This window comes from Mustela nigripes, chromosome 9 (assembly GCF_022355385.1).
Source record: "Mustela nigripes isolate SB6536 chromosome 9, MUSNIG.SB6536, whole genome shotgun sequence".
Taxonomy (NCBI): domain Eukaryota; kingdom Metazoa; phylum Chordata; class Mammalia; order Carnivora; family Mustelidae; genus Mustela; species Mustela nigripes.
In genome coordinates this window covers 39837697-39860565 of record NC_081565.1, presented here as the reverse complement: position 1 = coordinate 39860565, position 22869 = coordinate 39837697, and positions in this window count along the sequence as shown.

Here is a 22869-nt window from a genome sequence, read left to right as displayed (position 1 = left end):
CCAAGCTGAAGTCAAAAAAGTTATTAATGAGGTGCAATAAAAAAATGGAGGCTCTTACTGCAAGGATAAATGAGGCAGAAGAAAGAATTAGTGATATAGAACACCAAATGACAGATAATAAAGAAGCTGAGCAAAAGAGAGACAAATACTGAACCATGAGGGGAGAATTCAAAAAATAAGTGACACCATAAGATGAAACAACATTAGAATAATTGGCATTGCAGAAGAAGTAGAGGGGAGCAGAAGATATATTGGAGAGAATCATTGTAGAAAATTTCCCTAATATGGCAAAGGGAACAAGCATCAAAATCCAGGAGGTGCAGAGAACCACCCTCAAAATCAACAAAAATAGGTCCACACCCCGTCACCTAATAGTAAAATTTACAAGTCTTAGTGACAAAGCAAAAATCCTGAAAGCAGCCTGGGAAAAGAAGTCTATAACATACAATGGTAAAAATATTAGATTGGCAGCAGACTAATCCACAGAGACCTGGCAGGCCAGAAAGTGCTGGCATGATATATTCAGAGCACTAAACGAGAAAAACATGCAGCCAAGAATACTATATCCAGCTAGGCTATCATTGAAAATAGAAGGAGAGATTAAAACCTTCAAGGACAAACAAAAACTGAACAAATTTGCAAACACCAAACCAGCTCTACAGGAAATATTGAAAGGGGTCCTCTAAGCAAAGAGAGACCCTAAAAGTAGTAGATCAGAAAGGAACAGACAATATACAGTAACAGTCACCTTATAGGCAATACAATGGGACTAAATTCATATCTCTCAATAGTTACCCTGAATGTTAATGGGCTAAATGCCCCAATCAAAAGGCACAGGGTATCAGAATGGATAAAACAACAAAACCCATCAATATGCTGCCTATAAAAGAAACTCACTTTAGACCCAAAGACCCCTCCAGATTTAAAGTGAGGGAGTGGAAAACAATATACCAAGCTTATTATTATTCACCACAACCAAGTGGGATTTATTCCAGGGCTGCAAGGTTGGTTCAACATCCACAAATCAAGCAATGTGATACCATACATTAATAAAAGAAAGAACAAGAACCATATGATACTCTCAATAGAGACTGAAAATGCATTTGAAAAAGTACAGCATCTCTTCGTGATCAATACTCTTCAAAATGTAGGGATAGAGGGCACATACCTCAATATTATCAAAGCCATCTATGAAAAACCCACCGTGAATATATCATTCTCAGTGGATAAAAACTGAAAGCTTTTCCCCTAAGGTCAGGAATATGGCAGGGATGTCCAATATCACTACTGCTATTCAACATAGTACTAGAAGTCCTAGCCTCAGAAATCACAACAAAAAGAAATTAAAGACATCCAAATTGACAAAGAAGAAGTCAAACTATCACTCTTCGCAGATGATGTGATACTATATGTGGAAAACCCAAAAGGCTCCACTCCAAAACTGCTAGAACTTGTACAGGAATTCAGTAAAGTGTCAGTATATAATATCAATGCACAGAAATCAGTTGCATTTCTCTACACCAACAACAAGAAAGAAGAAAGAGAAATTTAGGAGTCAATCCCATTTACAATTGCACCCAAAACTATAAGATACCTAAGAATAAACCTAATCAAAGAGGCAAAGAATCTATACTCAGAAAACTATAACGTACTCATGAAAGAAGTTGAGAAAGACACAAGGAAATAGAAAAATGTTCCATGCTCCTGGATTGGAAGAATAAATGTTGTGTAAAAAATATCTATGCTATCTAAAGCAATCTACACATTTAATGCAATCCCTATCAAAATCTCATCCATTTCTTTTTCAAAGAAATGGAACAAATAATCCTAAAATTTATATGGAACCAGAAAATACCTCGAATAGCCAAAGAAATGTTGAAAAAGAAAGCCAAAGTTGGTGGCATCACAATTCTGGACTTCAAGCTCTATTACAAAGCTGTCATCATCAAGACAGTATGGTACTGGCACAAAAACAGACACATAGATCAATGGAACAGAAATAGAGCCTGAAAATAGACCCTCAACTATATGGTCAGCTAATCTTCGACAAAGCAGGAAAGAATGTCCAAAGGAAAAAAGACAGTCTCTTCAACAAATGGTGTTGGGAAAATTGGACAGCCACATGCAGAAAAATGAAATTGGGCCATTTTCTTATACCACACATGAAAATAGACTAAAAATGGATGAAGGACCTCAATGTGAGAAAGGAATCCATCAAAATCCTTGAGGAGAACACAGGCAACAACCTCTTTGAGCTAAGCCGCAGTGACTTCTTCCTGGGAACATCGCCAATGGCAAGGGAAGCAAGGGAAGGAATGAACTATTGGTATTTCATCAAGATCAAAAGCTTTTGCACAGCAAAGGAAACAGTTAACAAAACCAAAAGACAACTGACAGAATGGGAGAAGATATTTGCAAATGACATATCAGATAAAGGGCTAGTATCCAAAATCTATAAAGAGCTTAGCAAACTTAACACCCAAAGAACAAAGAACCCAATCAAGAAATGGGAAGAGGACATGAACAGACATTTCTGCAAAGAAGACATCCAGATGGCCAACAGACCCATGAAAAAGTGCTCCACATCACTAGGCATCAGAGAAATACAAATTAAAACCACAATGAGATACCACCTCATACCAGTCAGAATGGTTAAAATTAACAAGTCAGGAAACGATAGATGCTGGTGAGGATGGGGAGAAAGGGGAACCCTCATACACTGTTGGTGGGAAAGCAAGCTGGTGCAACCACTCTGGAAAACATCATGGAGGTTCCTCAAAAAGTTGAAAATGAAGCTACCCTACATAACCCAGCAATCACACTACTGGGTATTTACCCTAAAGTTATGAATGCAGTGATCTGAAGGGACATGCACACCTGAATGTTTATAGCAGCAATGTCCACAATAGCCAAACTATGGAAAGAACCTATATGTCTATCAACAGATGAATGGATAAAGAAGAGGTGATATATATATATATATATATATATATATATATATATATATATATATAATGGTATATTACGCAGCCATCAAAAGAAATGAAATCTTGGGCGCCTGGGTGGCTCAGTGGGTTAAAGCCTCTGCCTTTGGCTCAGGTCATGATCTCAGGGTCCTAGGATCCAGCCCCACATCGGGCTCTCTGCTCGGCAGGGGAGCTTGCTTCCCCCCTCTTTCTCTCTGCCTCCCTTTCTGCCTACTTGTGATACCTGTCTGTCAAATAAATAAATAAAAGAAAAGAAAAAAAAAGAAATGAAATCTTGTCATTTGCTACAATGGGGATGGAACTAGAGGGTATTATGCTTAGCGAAATAAGTCAATCGGAGAAAGACAACTATCATATGATCTCCCTGATATGAGGAAGTGGAGATGCAACGTGGGGGGTTTGGGGGATAGGAAAAAAATAAATGAAACAAGATGGAATTGGGAGGGAGACAAACCATAAGTGACTCTTAATCTCACAAAACAAACAGGATTGCTGGGGGGAGAGGGGTCAGGAGAAGGGGGGTAGAATTATGGTCTTTGGGGAGGGTATGTGCTATGGTGAGTGCTGTGAAGTGTGTAAACCTAATGATTCACAGACCTGTAACCCTGGGGATAAAAATACATTATATGTTTATTTAAGAATAAATAGAAATTAATTAATTAATTTAAAAAAGGAAGAGGTGGTATATATGTGTGTGTGTACATATACACACATATACATACATATGTACATACAATGGAATACTCTGCAGCCATGAGAAACAAAATCTTGTCATTTGCAGTGACATGGATGGAGCAAGAGGCTATTATGTTAAGCAAAATAAGTGAATCAGAGAAAAACAATTATTATATGATCTCTCTCTCTGATATGAGGAATTTGAGAGGCAGAGCGAGGGTTTTTGTGGGGAAGGGAGAGATAAAATGAAACAAGATGGGCCCAGGAGGGAGACAGACCACAGATACTCATAATCTCAGGAAACAAACAGAGGGTTGCTGGCAAGTGGGGGAAGAGGGATAGGGTTTCTGGGTTATGGTCATTGGAGAGGGTATGTGCTATGGTGAGTGCTGTGAATTGTGTGGGACTGACGCTTCACAGACTTGTACCCCTGAAACAAATAATACATTATGTCAATAAATAAATAAATAAATTCTACATGAAATTAAAAGGCTCCACATAGCAACAGGCAATCTATGAAATGAAAGGCAATACACAGAATGGAAGAAATATTTGCTCATCATTTTCCTGATAAAGGGTTAATATACAAAATATATAAAGAACTCATACAACTCAATTGCAAAGACAATGATTAAAATAATGTGCAGAGTAAGTGAAGACATTTTTCCAAAGAAGACATACAAACACCCAACATTTACAGAACAGATACTCAAAATCACTAATCATCAGGGAATTGTAAATCAAAACCACAAAGAGATAACATTTCAGTTAGAATGGCTATCAAAAAAGAACAAAAAAAGGGGCCCCTGGGTGGTTCAGTCCTTCAAGCATCTGCATTTGGCTCAGGTCATGATCTCAGGGTCCTGGGCTCAAACCCTGCACTAGGCTCCCCGCTCAACAGAGAGCCTGCTTCTTCCTGTCTGTCTGCCACTCCCCCTCCCCCTCTGCTTGTGTGTTCTCCCAGTCTCTCTCTGTCAAACAAATAAATAAAACCTTAAAATAAAGAGAAAAAAAAAGACAAGGGATAAGTGTGAGGTAGATGTGAAGAAAAGGGGAACCTTGTGTATTGTTGGTGGGGAGGTGAATTGGTGTAGCCACTATGAAAAATAGTATGGAGGTTTCTCAAAATAAAAACAGACTATCATATGATCTAGCAGTACTACTTCTGGGCATATACCCAAAGGACATAAAATCACTATCTCAAAGAGATTTCACATTCCCATGTTTATTGCAGCATTATTCACAGTAGCCGATTTATGGAAACAAACAAAGTATTCTACAGATAAATGGATAAAGAAGATGATCTATATATTGACATCAGTCGTAACAGGAAGGAAATCTTGCCATTTGCAACAACACGGATGGAACTTGAGCACATTATGATAAATGAAATAAATCAGACAGAGGACTAATACTATATAACTCACATGTATGTGGAATTCAAAAAAGCTGAACTCATAGAATGGGAAGGCAGAAATGGGGTTTTCTGGGGTTGGGAGTGGGGGAAATGTTGTTGGTCAAGGGGTATAGATTTCAAGTTATAAGATAAATAGGTTCTGGGACATAATATACAGCATGGTAATTATAGTTAACGATACTGTATTCTATTTATGAAAGTTGTTAAGAGAGGAGATCTTAAATGTTATCACCACAAGAAAGAAATAGTGATTCTATGAGGTCATGGAAATATTAACAAATATTACTCTGGTAATTATCTCACACTATCAAATCAATATACTGTACAACTTACACAATATTATATGTGAATTATATATCAATAAATCTGTAAAATACTAATGCTACACTGAAATATTAAGGACACAAATAACAGCTGATGACTAGAGACAATTTCACCATAGTACTATCCCTCCAAATATGGTATATTGAGATCCTATGGTATTTTTAATATAAAATTTGCACATTATTATACTGAGGGCTCTAGAATATTTGGAAGGCACACGCTGTATCTAATGCTTTATTGGGATCTTATTTTTTCCATCCTAATTTGTCACAGTTCTGTATTTACTTCAAATCCTAGGAAGAATGGAATATAGCCCATAAGGAGGGCATGCATACACAGGGAATTTTGCGCAAACTGACCATATGTACATCTACTTATCCCTTTAAAATATTCAAGTCAGATTAAAAAAAAAAAAGTAACAAAATGTCAGGACCAAAAGATGCCCTAGGCTGTGGTTCAAACAGAAGCATAAAAATAGTAGTATGTCCAGATTCCTGCTGAAAGATTTGCTATTTTCTTCCATTGAAACATAATCTGCCCATAAGTCATTGCAGAGGCAAGCTGCAAAACTTTACTCTTCGGTCTTTTTTTTTTTTTTTTTTTAAAGCAGGACTTTGCAGAATTGATTTATATTCATATTTTACCTATCACTATGTCAAGACAGTTTACCAGGAATCTCCATTAGTAACTTGTTATTTTAATGCAACACTGAATAGGCTGATATGTATTTTAAATATACCTTTAAAATGCCTATTCAAGAACTAAAGCCTCTAATATCATTTACTACTTTACTGTTGTGATTTTGTTATATAAAATAACATAAAATAGAAAAGTATTTCTAATTGCTAGATTGGAAGATGAATCTTTTTGGTGTAGGGTTTATTTCTCTCATGTTATTCAATTAAAACAATGAACATTATTTTATCTATCTGCTACATTATACTTTAGAACTCAGAAGATAGTTTTAATAGTCTGTTGTGCACATCTGCTGTCCCTGATATTTTGACATTCATATGCATTGTATTTATTCATATGTTTTTGCTTTATTGCTCAAAAAATTACTTTTATACTTTGAGTTCTGCATCATGACTCTCAAGTGGCCTTGGACAAGCATGGGTAAATCACTGCATTGCACCATCATAAAGATAAGTGTTTTCTACGCTCACAGTGAAAGATCCTATCAAAACAATTACCTACCTGTGTTCTGAAAAAGAGAAAGAAACATGATGATGGAATCTGAGAAGTAGGTGCCATGTTAATCCCTGTCAGTTTTCCTATGGGAGGAATAGTGGTGAGGTGCTCATACCATTTTTCTTTTTGTCAGACTGTCTCTTCACACACATTTCAGCTTCACCACTTACTAGCTGTGTCCTTCTGTAAGTTAATCAATATCCTTGAGTCTCAGATTTTCAATAAAAATACTCTATCACTCCTTTTATCTCATGTTGTCTGGCCAAAATAAACAAATACATACATAAACACATACATACATAAATAATTTTAAAAATTAGGAAAAATCACAAGTACCCGATTTCTCTGTGTTTATTTATACTTGGCAGTTTTATACTAATGGATAAAATTAAATGTCAGAATAGATATGTAGAAGCTAAGTATTCCTGATCATTAACCTAGCTTGCCTATAAATTCCTCTGTGCTTTTTTGGCCCCTGAATTACAAAATGCAATAGCCATTACAGTCTTATTTACCTTCCTCAAATCTCCATGCATCCATCTGAATCCCCACTCCGTGCTTTTCTGGTAGAGGATTATCTAACACTGTATTTTCTATAGATATCTGGAACTGTTAGATATAAACTCTCTCAATTATCAGACATGTAAGTACAGTGACACCTGCACTAAAATTATCCTATTTGTTTAAACACAGGAGTGTTTATCAGTTAAATAAGGTTTGTAAATTTTATTATTTTCTGAGTAAGTTTGTTTTCTTAATATACTTACTGTTTCTATTTTCTATTTCATTATTTTTTTGTTTCAATATTATTATTTCCTTCTTTCCATTTGTTGTGGGTGTAGTTTGCTATTATTTTTCTAGTTTCTTAACATGGACTTTTAGGTTTCTTGGGTTTTAGTTTTGGTTTTTTCTTTTAGCTGAAAGATAATTAATATACAATATCCTATTAGTTTCAGGTGTGCATTACAATGATTGAATATTATTATACATTGTGAAATGATCCCCATGATAATTAAAGTTGCCATCTGTCATCAGGGTTTTTACAATATTATTGACTGTATTCCCTATGCATTATATCACCATCATTTATTTATTTCATAACTGGAAGTTTGTGGCTCCTAATTCCCTTCACTCATTTTTGTCTACCCTTCCAAACCATTCTCCTCCAGTAACCCAACAGTTTCTATTCTGTGTCTCTAAGTCTGTTTCTGTTTTGTTTTGTTTGTGTTTTTTTTAGATTCCACACATAAGTGAAATCATATTGTATTTGTCTTTCCCTGATTTCACCTGCCATAATACCTTCTAGATAGATCCATGTTGTCACAAGTGACAGGACTTTGAAATATTCCATTATTTATATATACCTCATGTTCTTTATCTATTCTTCCATCAGGAGGCATTAAGATGCTTCCATATTTTAGTTATTGTATATAATGCTGCAATAAACTTAGGGATATATATATATAGATATAGATATAGATATAGATATAAAATCTTCATTTTGGTGCTTTTGGTTTTTTTTTTTTTCCAGATAAATACTCAAACATGGAAGTATTGGATCATATAGTAGTTCATATGACTGTTGTCTTCAACATCTACAAAATTGTACATTTCTCAAATTTCTTTCTGTTATTTTCTAACTCCCTGCACTGAAGTGTAAGAACATACTTTGTATGATTTCAATCTTTTTAGACTTAATATGTGCTTTATAACTTCATATATGGTTTATCCTGAAAAAATTTCCATGTTTATTTGACAAGAATATATATCCTGCAGATCTGAGGATTTTCTATAATGTGCATCTGTTATCTCTAATTGTGCTACAGTATTGTGTTATTGTGTATACTCAAGGTCACTCAACTCTTTCTTCTGTTAGCTCAAATCTGTTGAGCACTCAGTGAATCTTTTCATTTTAGTTACTGTACTTTCCAACTTGATAATTTCTATTGGTTTTCTCACATAATTTCTGTATCTTTATTGTTATGTTTTATTTGTTGAGATATCATTCTCATATTTTCTAATGGCTCTTTAGAAATGGTTTCCATGATTCTAAACATATTTAAAATAGGCAACTTAATTTCTTTTATTAAGTCCTATATTTGGGCTGACTTTAGAACAGTTTCTATTGACTGCTTCTCTTCGCTGTGTAGGGCCATAATTTGTTTCTTTATATATTACATATCTTTTGCATTTAAAATTTAAAATTTTAAATAATACAATGTGACAAGTCCGGAAATCAGATCCTCCCTTCTCCATATGGTTTGTTGTTATTGCTTTTTATTTAAGTATTTACTTGCCTGAACTAATTCTGTAAACCCTAAATTCTTTGTTAGCAATAGCTACTGAAGTCATAGCTCAGTTGCTTAGTTGTCAGATAATGATTTCAGAGATTACTATAAATGCCTCAAATAAATAAGTCTTCTAGCATTTGCCAAGGGACTGCATGTGCACTTTAAGGTATACCTTCATTGTTAAGGAAGGCAGTTTATGGCTCTGGTTAGATTTCTTTTTTCTTTCTTTCTTTCTTTTTTTTTTTTATAGATTCCATTTTGACCCGGTAAAGACTCAAAGTGAGCTACAGGTGAGAACCAAGAAAGTAAGCTGTCTTCTGGATACACACATTTGTGGACATGTACAGTCTTATATATGCATGTAGTTTTCTAGATTCCCAGGAATATGTTGGAGCCTTTCAAAGTCTCCTATGGACATCTACTTCCCTAGTTTTTTTCCTTTAGAATGAGCATCAGTCTGACGTTTTCCTTAATTTTTATTACTGTCTGAGGCAGCTGCAATGTTAACCAATTACTGCTGATTGTTTCTGAAAATGCACCCAAAAAGGTAAAGGCTATTTGTTAGCTCAAGAATATCTCTGATTGAGATAAAATAAAGACAAGCCTGGTGAGTAGGATTTTTCAGGGAAGTTTTATACAGGTCCAGTAATGACTACTCTCTGGACATGGGGCTTTGGAGGAGATGAAATTCTGTTTTGTTATCTCCTAGGCTTCTAGGCTGCTTGTTTACAGCATCATTTCTGGTTGTTGGTTTTCAAAGCTATCCCAGAGCTTAAGAAAAAGGGGCTAAAATATAAAAAGCTACAATGCCACAAATCTCACCACTCTTAACGAATTTAACCATTCCTTTGAGTAAAAGCTCCCATGATTGTTGCAAGTTTTGATTGACTTCCTAAGTTCTGAAAATTTGGTTATCATAATTTTTGCCAATGTATTGAGTGCTTTTATTGAGAATAGGAGTTTTGGAAATCCTTACTCCATCATTCCCACTAATGTCTGTATGTCCATCTTTTTTGTACCTTTATATATAGTGTTCACTTAGGTTTTTTGGTTTTTGGTTTTAGTTCCATTTTCTTCCTTCTTCAGGGACACAAGTTTTATATTTTATTTTGTAATATTCCACATCTATTATCTACACTATAATTATTGTATACATCTTTCCCATTTAAAGTCTTATAATTTCTTCACTTTATTTGTAGTCATATTTGCTTTATTATTCCTAATTTCCCATTTAATGCTTAACATTTAAATTTTTGTATAAATATTTATATTTTCACCTCTGCTTTTTTTAATCTCTTTCTCTTTTTTCAGAATCTCTTTTTGAGGTTATATATTCTTTGAAAAAAAATAGCCTGGAATTTCTTTGAAATTTTAGAATGATTTCTCTTGAACTCTACTCATATTTCACTGAAAATCATCTTGGGAAAAACAATTTTATCTCCCATTTGCAAGTGTTTGCTCCTGCCTTTTTTTCTCCAATATCAATGTTTAAGTTTCTTAAAAGTCGTTTTATCATTGTTACTCATTTTTTGAATGGGGAAGTTTTCCTGAAAATTATTATGATGAAGAATGAGAGAAAAAATTACAGTTTCATTCACATTTGTTGTACCCAACTACATCTCACCAAATATTATTTCCTTTGCCCTATGAGCTCACCTTCGTTCAATTTTTAGCTTTTAATATTCAGTGTGGTTCTGGAAAAGTTTCTTATAACCAGAAGCAGTTGATGTTATCTGGCCTTTCCTAACTCCTCTATTCTTTCTTGACTTGAAAAATCTGGAAGTCTAAGCCAGAGATTATTAAATATGTAATTATCTCCCATCCATAATCACATATTCATATAGATCTAGGTCTCTGCATTGAGGTTTACCCATGCTCCTTGATCTCATTGTTTTGGTCAATAATTTTTGGAGATACATGTCTCTTTCCAGATAGATAGATAGATAGATAGATATAGATATTTCATTCTCTATTTCCTTTTCTTTATCTCAGGAAGGAGGAGAGGAAGAGAGAGAGAATCTTAAGCAGGCTTCCTGCCCAGTGCAGAGCCCAATATGGGGCTGAATCTCACAACCCTGACTGAGATCAAGACCTGAGCTGAAATCAAGAATCGGACATGTAACTGAATGAGCCACCCAGGTGTCCTGGACATGTATTTCTGTTTGGTAACATTTAATTAAATCACAATATGCTTTAGGGGCACCTGGGTGGCTCAGCTGGTTAAGCATCTGCCGAAGTCCTGGGACTGAGCCCTGAGTCAGGTTCCTGCTCAGGAAAGGGAGCTTGCTTCTCCTTCTCCGTCTGTCCCTCTCTCCTTTTCATTCTCTCTCAAATAAATAAAATCTCTTTAAAAAATGGCTTTACAGCTTAATACCTGAAGAAGTAGTGTTTTATCTCAATATTTCCTTCATTTTTGATCCATCTATTCCAGTATACAGCAAATACAAATAACATTTTATGATTATGGAAGACAGCTCCTTTCCTCTTTATTAGAACATGAAAATTGTTCCTCTCTCCCTTTCTTCCTCTCTCTCTCTCTTTTTTTGTTGTTGTTTCCCTCCTTCCTTCCTCCTTTCTTTACTTCATTTATTTGCTGCCAAAGGTAAGTTTCAAAAAGAGGCTTAAGGAAATAATATCATTATTAACTTTTCTTTAACAAGAAGACTTCTTTAATAATAATGAAATAATATTAAAGAAAAGGAAAAAATAACTTTCTGTATATCAGTTATCTTTACCAAACTCCTAAAACTTTAATATTAAGACTTCCATTAAATATTGCCATTTCTGTTACTTCTCATCTTCTCACTCCTCAAAACACCCCCACACTCAACAACATTCTACTGAAATAGGTCTCCTTAAATTTGATTGTTTTCTATATAAATATGAATATATATATATATGATTTCACTTGACACTTCAGCAGCTTAAAAAATTGATTTTTCTTTCTCTTGAAATGTCATCTTTATTAGACTTCAAGAGAGAATTTTTATAGTTTATTTTTTCTATTTCACTATTCTCAGTGTTTTTACTTTGTCATATTTCTCTTACTTTTGATCATCTTAACAATTCAGATCAAAGTCTTTTTCTCTTACTCTGAGTACTTTTCTTAACCAATTTAAACCACATCCATTTTTTAGGAAAATCATTTATATAATGACACATACCATATTTATATCCCCATTTCAAACTTCTCTGAGGTCTACATCTCTGACATCCTGACTACTCACTTCTCCACAGGTATCTCAGGTTTAATATGATCCAACAAACTCAGTATCTGCCTATTTAGGGGTGTCTAGGTGGCTCAGTCAGTTAAGCAGCTGCCTTTGGCTCAGGTCATGTTCCCAGGCTCCTGGGATCGATCCCCACATTGGGCTGCCTGCTCAACGGAGACGCGGCTTCTCCCTTTCCCTCTGCCTGCTGCTCTGCCTCCTTGTATTTTCTGTCTCTCTGTCAAATAAATAAACAAAATCTTTTTTAAAAAGGAAGAAAAATTTGTTGGTCCTACTGGTACACTCTGAACGGGTAGTACATTTGTGAACATAATTTTATAAGTGAGAAACCAAGGATAACAAGAAAGCCTTACATGTGATATTTTCTTGAATCTTAAGAGACATCCACCCATTAATGTCATTTACCTATAATTCCCATATATTTTTGAATTTCTAAAAACTGTAGCATATATTTGGAAAAGCGCATAATTAATGTGGGTGGGTTAATATTCCCAAATTGACCAAATTGCTGTTGAATTATGTCAACTATTTTTGTCTACATCTATTGAAATGTGTATAAAGTTTTATTTCTTCATATAATGAAAAAAAATTCATTCTTAAATGTTGTAAGCATCATGTGTTCCTAGAGTAATCCTGACTATAACATAATATATGAACCTTCTTATAATTATTACCAATAATTAAAGATATTTACATTTATGCTCATGAAGGATATTGGTCTGCAGTTTTTTTGCTTATATTTTTGTCTCATTTGGTATCAAGATAACAAACATATAACGATTCATGGAAGTGTTCTTTTCTATTTTCTAGAAATTTCTGTGTAGAATTTTTTTTCCTCAAATGTTGGATAGCATACAACAATGAAACAATCTGGGCAGTGGTCTTCTTTATGGAAATTTCTTAAGTTAGGTATTTAAATTAAAAAATATATATATAGCAGTAAATGTGTTATCATTTTTTCTTTGGTGAGATGTGTGTCTTTTTAGGAATTTCCCCATATAAGTTGTCAAATTTATTGGTATAAAGTCATTTATAATATTACTTTTTAAAAATATCTCCATGATTGATAGTTGTAAGTCATCTTTATTTCCTGATTTTTGGAAACTCTTTTTTTTTTATTTTATAAATTAACAAATTATAACTGCTCCAAGATTTTGAACTTAGTTTTTCATAATCTCGTATTTTCACCAGTTTGTTGATTTTTTGTTATTGCTCTGATATTGAAATGACTTGAAATTATATCTGCAAATACAATGATTCACTGTTATTCCTTCACCATTCTTATAAAATAGATGGCAAAGTTATAAAAACATGATGTATTTTTTTCATACTCTATCTTCTCTACATTGATTTGAGTATCTGTACTCATCATATATTACATTTGCACATATCCAAGTGTGTGTTTCAAGATATATGAAGCTAGTTCATTGACCTATGAATCCATTTTTATTTCATTGCCATATGATCTAAATCATTAAATCTGAATATATTTCTCTTATTGACTGTCTTTCCTTTTTTTCTTCTTTTTCTTATTCCTTCAAATTGTCTTCACATTTCTTTGTCTTTTCTTTTGCTTCCTAAATTAATTTTAGAATTATACTGTCAATTTTACACAAGGAAAAATTCCTGTTATGATTCTAAGTAGGTTTGAACTGAAAGAAAAAAAAAAGATTGAAGATTATTGACATTGCTTTAATTAGTTTTTCATTTTTAAAAATATTTTATTTAATAAAGAGAGAGAGATAGCAAGAGAGTAAACAAACACAGAGGAGAGGGAGAAGAAGGTTTCCCACTGAGCAGGGAGCCAGATGGTGGGCTCAAACCCAGGACCCTGAGATCATGACTTGAGCAACTAACCCCCTGAGGCACCCAGGAACCCCAAATTATTTTTTTTCAGTTAAATCACTTGGATATCTCTAAAGAAAAGCTAGTTTTTCTATATTAGAGGCATTCTTCTCTCTAATATTCTATTATAGCTTATCTTGCCTCATACTGATGGGTCTTAACACATTTACTAGGAATATATCATTGTATTTAATAGTAGCAGTTATACTTGTTCTAGTTTTCATAATTTTACCAAATATCTTGGTTTTTATTTTTATTTTATTTTTTTTAAAGATTTTATTTATTTGACAGACAGACATCACAAGCAGACAGAGAGGCAGGCAGAGAGAGAAGGAGGGGAAGCAGACTCCCTGCTGAGCAGAGAGCCCAACATGGGGCTCGATCCCAGGACCCTGGGATCATGACCTGAGCCGAAAGCAGAGGCTTTAACCCACTGAGCCACCCAGGCGCCCCAATATCTTGGTTTTTAGATTTGATTCTTGGAAATCCGATTTTAGATTCTATGCTTTTAACAATACTGGTTGTTGTAAACAATGTTGGGAGGACAAAATTAATCAGTTATTAAATTACCAAGTGTTGTTATAAGAAGCAAATTTTACCCTATAGGACTGAATCATTGGGTAGAGTAGCCAGTAACCACATTTGCCTATTGAGCAATAGGAACAGAATTATTAATTTTAGTTTACATAAAATAAATTTAAAAACTGAAGTAATGTAAATTTTTTATTAATTAAGTAGTTTACTATTTTTCTAGAAATGCATTTCTTTTTAATTGCTGAATCATGTAAGATATCATTGTCCTATTATTGTGGACCTGCATCGTTTCCATTATTACATATAAACATATCACAAAATTAGTCAATGTGAACAAGTTCAATTCACATGATTTTTTTCTATACAATGGTATATTACTAAAATGTGTTGGTCTGCATATTTTATGAACATAACATAAGTTATAGTGATACCTTTATAAATTATAATTGGCTATTACATGGAAATACATATTACTTTAGTTACAATATGTTTAAGTTATTATTTTTTTTAACAAAATAGACCAACTGTAGGATGCAGGCCAATTGCTGCTGATGAAACTATTAAAACTGTATGAAACTGTAAAAGATAAGAAAAGAAAAAAATGGAAGTAGGCAGTTATGAACTTTGGTACAGATGACAAATGAAATTGGCTGTAATAGAGCTTTATGATTATCACTTAAAATTTGTAAATGCCTAACAAAGGGAAAATACTGACACTTTACCAAATATATAGCAAATTTGATAAAAGCTTCCTCCCAACAGATAAAAAGCATTGGCAAACTTACCTAAAATCAAAATTAAATATTCAACACATAATTTTAAACTAATTGTTAACAGGATCTATACCTGCAACTTTTGCCAGCTACAAAATGGTTTGAATTCTTGCATAAAAATGAAAGCATTCCTAGGTGGTGTATCAGTCATGGTTCAACAAAATAAAGAGAAGAGGATATATATATATATATATATATATATATATATATATATATGGATATATATATATACACAAATATGTATATATATATATACAAATATGTATATATATATAGAGAGAGAGAGACACTATAGATATACAGTGTGCTTGTGTGCTTGTGTGTGTATAGACAGATATATACATTCATAGATACATAGATACAGAGAGAGAATAAGAATAGGAGACCAAGAGATTGATTGAGAGATAAGAGAAAAAAGGAAAAGAACTTCCTTATGCAACTATGAGAGCTGTCTGAACAAGTCCAAATCCAAACAGCAGACCAATCAAGAGGGAAAGACCAGCAGACTGGAACTTATAGACAGTTACTGGTCCAGGTAAAAGTTGCTGTCTACAGTTATAATTTCTGTCTCTTTATCTGTTCTTCTCTGTCTCTCTTAGGAAAACTTCAAACATTTTTTTAAGGTCTTCAAACTAATTGATTCAGGCCCAGAAATATTAACTAGGATAACTTCCCTTAAAGTTAACTGATCAGTGACATTAATTACATCAAATCTGCAAAATGTCTCCACAGCGACAACCAGATTCATGTTTGTTTGAATAGCTGGGGGCTTAGCTTACCTAACCTGTGACATATAAAAAGACCATCATCTCTACAAATACAGAGACGGTAAAAAAAAAAAAAATGCTATTTCAGTTATGAAAATTTTGTTGGAAAAGTAGACTAACTTTTTAAAAGTAAAATACCTTCAATAAGCCACCAAACTATTCTTCACAGAATTAGTTTTCTAATAGTTTCAAAATCCAACAAATTCCCAATATGAAAAAGAGTAAGTTTTTTTCCCCCCACAAAAAAAGGCAAATAAAAAACCACACATTCCCACCCTGAAGAACTTTGTAATCTTGTAAAAAGAGATACAGAATGAAACACAGACACACAGACACCCAAACACACACAAATTTAAGAGAACTAAAAGTCATGTCTCCTGACAATGAAATACTCTTTGAAAACTAGTAACTTAAAAGAAAACCCGATACCTCACATATATGCCTTTGTTTTTAAAGCTCAGATTTTTTTTTAAGAGGTTGGTCTGTTCTCTCAAGAACAGTTTGGTTACAAAATAAACAGCCTAATTAAACCCTCACTGTATGTATGCTTTACTAATGTGGTACCATTTCATAAAAGCAGATGCCTTTCTGAAGAAAGAAAACACAATTAAGGACAGACCTTCTAACCGAAAGGCATAAAACGATGGAGACAATATTGTACTTGCAAAAACAAAATTGTACTTGTAAATACACATGGGGCCATAAAATGAGGTTTTAACACAGTGGGGATTAAGTAGGAGCACAGTATGAATTGGCACTCTCCTTGTTTGCTTCTAAAAATGCCTGCTAGTGTGTCAAAATGTCATTAGACGTGAGGTTTCAAGGGTTGCATTCTTACAAATGACCGATCCCAAAGATTAACTATAACTCCTCCTTTTAAAATGTCTTATATATTTTAGGAAAAAAATACATTATATATGTAAAGGTTGTATGAAGCCAATGAAGAATTTAAAACAATATATTAACAAAGTAAAAATTTGATAATAAACACTCCTTTTAATACTCTTAATAACCTCCCTACTCCCTGGGTGTCTGAAAAATTTCCCCTTAGTTTTGTTTTTACTTAAATAATTTATGAATGTTTCTCTGGATCACATTATGTAATTTACCTTGTTTTGAACACTTTATGTGTCAAATCATATTAGACATATTCTTTTTACTCAAATTTATATTTATGAGATTCATTTAATGTTCTCACAGATAGCTGTTATTTCATTCAGTCTCTTATAGTATTCCATTGTACAATCACATCACAGTTTATTAATTTTGTCACTGTTGAACATTAAGATTTGCTGATGAATTTCATTGGCATTCCTTGCCACTTCAGTTTAAATATGGTGTTTTAGGTTTTTTAATCTAACTTATTTTTGTTTTCCCTGTATTTTCAGCTATAATTAATAAGGTTATTTTCTCAGACTCCTATTTTTTGTAAATTAATAAATAATCATACCATATGGTAGTTATAAAAAATTAGATGTGTGGTTCAAAATAGGATATACCTAGTAGCTCATACCCAGTTAACTCATAACTTCTCACTAGAAAAAAAAAATGCTTAAAATAATCCTGAAATCTAGATTCAAAAATTAATAGCAAAATCTAGGGGAAACTCCAAAAGCAAGATGGAGAACATTCTACAAATGTTCAATTTTTAAAATACCCTAAATTTGATTCATGAATAAGGTGATCTGGAATAAAAAAAAATAATGTTTTCTTAAATTCTTTCCCTCTTAGAGAGAGAGAACAAGTGATTGCATCCATGTAACAATGGAGTTTCCCATATTTGTATCTATGCAAATTTGACCAGTCCAGTGGCTGACAATACTTGTTTCTCTTGTTTTGCAAACACAGAGTATGTGCAAAATTACTCACATAACGTAGTTCATTTAAAAAATTCTATTAAGCATAAATTGCAATATAGTATTAATTAGAAATTAGTGAATTTCTTAGAATTTATTATCTCCACAGATGTCTTTATCTTATATATGAAGAGATTTCTTGTCTTTCAAGGTAGTACTGATAACTATCTCCCCAAGGAACAGAGAACCTATCACAGAAATGAAAATCTTAAAACAACACCAACAATTAAAATATCAGATGGCGGAGGATCCACTTCTAGGATGAGAAGGTCCCTGGACCCAAATTCCAGTGAAAAAGATGTACTTGACAAAAATTACTTTAAAAAAAAGTCTATGAAAATTGTCCTAGAGGCGGATAACAAATGAATAAACATTTATTCAAGATAATCTAGTAAATCTTGTTAAGAACAGTGAGATCTGTGGCACTGGAGCTATGAGTTGCCCCCACTTACCCTCTCCCCTACCAACCAGGGGAACAGAAGCTCCATTCCAAGCAAAGATTGCCAAGAAGGTGGGGTTACAATCTCCCCAGCAACAATCTATGCTATGGTAGCTCCCTGGGAGGGACCAGTTTTAATATTTCTCATTACCCTTCATTCTGGGTTACAGAATCTACATTCCAGGTAATTAAAATTGAGAGGTAGGAAAGAGTTCAAAATAGGATATATCAAATAGCTCACACTCGGTTAACTCGTAACTTCTCACCAGAAAAAAAAAAAAAATGCTTAAAATAATGCTGAAATCTAGATTTCATCTATCATTCATGCATAATGTGAAGCTTTACTTCAGGCATAGCAAGCCAAGAATACTGAGGCCTTGATTGCCCTCAGCTTAGTTCATTCATAGGGCAGAAGTCCCAAGTTTTGGAAAAGCAATCTAAGAAGACCAGAGGCTACTACTCACACCAGCATCCTGATTATCAAGTAGAGATGTCTGTATGAGAGAAGCAAACCACCACTGACATACCCAACTCCAGAGCCATGACTCCAAGAGATTTATTTGGCCCAGGAAGAGAGGCAAACTGACTTTAAGCAGAACAAATTGTAGGAAATCTAAATCCAAAAGTACCTTCAGAAACAATGGAGTTGCTGGTGGTTAAGTAATTAATAAGATGCTGTTAGTTCAATGAAAGCAAGGAGCTAAATTAGGCTATCAGTTTAGCAGGGAGACTACCCAAACAGATAGCCAAAAAGAGCTATACAGAAAATACATACATATATAAATACATATATATGTGTGTATATGTGTATGTATATACATGTGTGCAAAAGTAAATATATATAAAATCACACACACAAAATATTATTCAGCCATATAAAAGAAAGAATTCTGATTTTTTGACAACATGGATGGACCATAGGCACATTATGCTAAGTGAAGTAAGTCAAGGACAAACACTGTATGTTCTCACACTGGGATCTGAAAAAAACTAAACCCATGGAAATAAAGTGTAGAATATGGTTGCCAGAGCCTGGGGATTGGGGAAATGGGAGATGTTGGTTAACAGGTACAAAATTCTAACTATAAGATGAATAGATTATGGGTATCTAATGTACAGCATAGTGACTATAATTAATAGTACTGTATTACATATTTGAAAGTTGTTGAGGGTAGATCTTAAATGTTATTACCACACAGACACACACACATAGATGGTAATATGTGAGGTGACTAACCTTATTGTGATAATCACATCCCAGTATATTCATGTATAAAATTGTCATAGGGTACGGCTTAAGCTTACATATGTTATGTACCAATATCTCAATAAAAGTGGGAGAGGAAAAAAGAGCTATCCTAAAGTCAGAGACTGGATTGAAAAACTTCCAAGAAGTCTGAATTAATTGGTTAAGACTGTTTAAATAAATAAATAAAATGATTAGGTGAATTCAGTGGAATCAAGTAGCTAAGTACCATGCCAATAGAGGCATAGTGTTTAACAGAAAGATAAAGAAAACACACATCAAAACTGATAAAATCATTGGAATCCCAGTGACTGTATGTAGGTCTAAAGACAGACATCAAAAGCCTCAAAATTCCAGGAATGTAAAGTCCAGCCAAGTCACTAGGCAAATGAACAAGCAAACAATAAAACAACAACAAAACACTGGGTTGTGTGTTTCAGTATCCAGAGTTGCCACAGTATCTCATAAAATAATAAATATGAAGAGACAGACATTATTTTTAAAATGGAAATTAGAAGTTGGAAAAAGTACACTGAAATGAAGTACATGAAATGTAATTTCAACTAAAGGAGATAAAAGGTAGATTTAAACTGGCAAAAGAAGCAATCAGAAAACCTGATGACAGATCAATAGAGATTACCCAATCTAAAGAGAAAACAGAAAAAGAATGAGGAAAAACAAACAGTGCTCCAGAGAAATGTTTGACATTGTAAATACACCTACATACTGGAAATACCAAAAAGGGAAGGGGAAAAGAAAACGTGTGCAAAAATAATGGTTGAGGGTCACGTGAGTGGCACAATTGATTAAGTGTCTGACTCTTAGTTTCAGTTTAGGTCATAATCTCAGGGTTATTAGCTCAAGCCCCATGCTGGAATCCACACTGAGCAGAGAGCCTCCCTCTGCCTCTGACCCTCCTGCTCATACATGCTCTCTCTCTCACTCTCTCTCAAATAAATAAATCCTTAAAAAATAATAATGCCTGAAATCTTCTCCAATTTGATGAAAAATATTAATCTACCCATCAAAGATGATCAACAAACTCTGAGTAGAATAAATGCCAAGAAATCCTTGCTGGACACACCACAGTAAAAAATGTTGAAAATCAAAAATCAAAGTGAAAATTGTGAAAGTAGCAAGAGGAAAACAACTCTTCTAGCACAAGAGGACTTGAGTAAGATTAAGATCTGACTTCTCTTCAGGAAAAACAAAAGTGAGAAAAGCTGCTGAAAATTTTAAAAACTTGTCATTTTTAAACCATGTTCAACAAAACCATCTTTCAAAACTGAAAATGAAGCAAACACACCACATAAACAACAAAAAAAAACTGATAAAATTTGTTGCTAACAGACCTACTTGCTAAAAATATTTAAATAAATACTTAAGAGTGAAAGTTCATGACTTCAGACAGTAACTTGAAACAATATACACACAAGAAGAAAGTTCACCAAAAAGAGTAATTATGTAATAATGAAGGATAATATAAATGCCTATTTTTTTCTTATTTCTTCTCTGACATGAGTTAAACACACACACACACACACACACACACACGCGCGCGCGCGCGCGCATAAACAAACAAAAGCAAAATTAGTCCTATACGCACAGAGAACACACTAATAGTTGCCAAATGGGAGAGGGGTGGGAAAGTGGGCAAAATGGGTGAAAGGGAAAGGGAATTACAGGCTTCAAGTTATGGAATGAATAAATCACACAAATAAAAGGCACAAAATAAGGAATATAGTCAATGATATTGTAATAGTGATGTAGCAGGATAAATGAAAGATACACACACAAATAAATAATAAATTAAAAAGTAACTGCAGGGGAGGAGTCAAGATGGTGGAGGAGTAGCAGGCTAAGATGACATCAGGTCACAGGAGTTCAGTTAGATAGTTATCAAACCTTTCCAAACACCTAAAAATCCAACAGGAGATTGAAGAGAAGAGCAGCAATTCTAGAAACAGAAAATCAACCACTTTCTGAAAGGTAGGACCTGCAAAGAAGTGAATCCAAAGCGACGGGAAGATAGACTGTGGGGGGAAGGGCCAGCTCCTGGCAAGCTGTGGAGCAACGGAGCACAAAATCAGGACTTTTAAAAGTCTGCTCCATTGAGGGCGCCTGGGTGGCTCAGTGGGTTAAGCCGCTGCCTTCGGCTCAGGTCATGATCTCAGAGTCCTGGGATCGAGTCCCGCATCGGGCTCTCTGCTGAGCAGAGAGCCTGCTTCCCTCTCTCTCTCTCTGCCTGCCTCTCCATCTACTTGTGATTTCTCTCTGTCAAATAAATAAATAAAATCTTTAAAAAAAAAAAAAAAAGTCTGCTCCATTGAGGGACATCACTCCAGAGGCTAAGGGGGGTGGAGCCCTTGCGGAGACAGTGTGGTCTCAGGACCCATGGGGTCACAGAAGGATCGTGGGTGTCTGAGTATAGTAGAACTTGCAGGTATTAGAGCAGAGAAGCCAGCTACAGAGATGGAGCCAAGGAGGGAACTCTCAGATCAGGGTTACCTTAAACCGTGATCCATGGCACATTCAGATCACAGCTCTTTGAGCAGGGACCCTACAAGTGGCAGATTGGAGAGACTCATCTTCCTTCTCTGGAGGCAGGAATCTGCTGAGTTTGGAGGCTCCAAACAGGACCATGTGACAAAGACAGAAATGCTCGGTCACAGGCCAGGTGAGCTCAGAGTGCGGCTGGAGACCAGGGAGATAGGAGTGATTGAGTGCTTTTCTCTGAGGGCACACTGAGGAGTGGGGACCCCGAGCTCTCAGCCCCTTTGGGCTGGAGATTGGGAGGCCACCTTTTCATTCCCAACCTCCAAAGCTCTAAGGAAAGCATTCAGTGAACAAAAGCTCAGAGAGGAAACCTGAGCAGATTACTTAACCAGGCCCCTGGCAAGAGGGGTGCAATTCCACTTTGAGCAAAGACAGCTGAAAATCAGTACAACAGGCCCCCCACACCAGAAGATCAGCAAGAACATCCAGCCAAGACCAAGCTCACTAATCAAGGAGAACAGCGGAATTCCAGAGGAGGGGAAAGCAAAGCATGGAATTCATGGCTTTCTCCCCATCATTCTTTAGTCTTGCAAAGTTGATTAAAATTTTTTTATTCTTTTTCTTCTATTTTTTTTTGCTTTTTTTCTTTTTCAGTACTTTATTTCTTTTTTTTATGGCTTTCTATACTTTTTTAAATTAATTTTTTATTTTTTATAAACATATATTTTTATCCCCAGGGGTACAGGTCTGTGAATCACCAGGTTTACACACTTCACAGCACTCACCAAAGCACATACC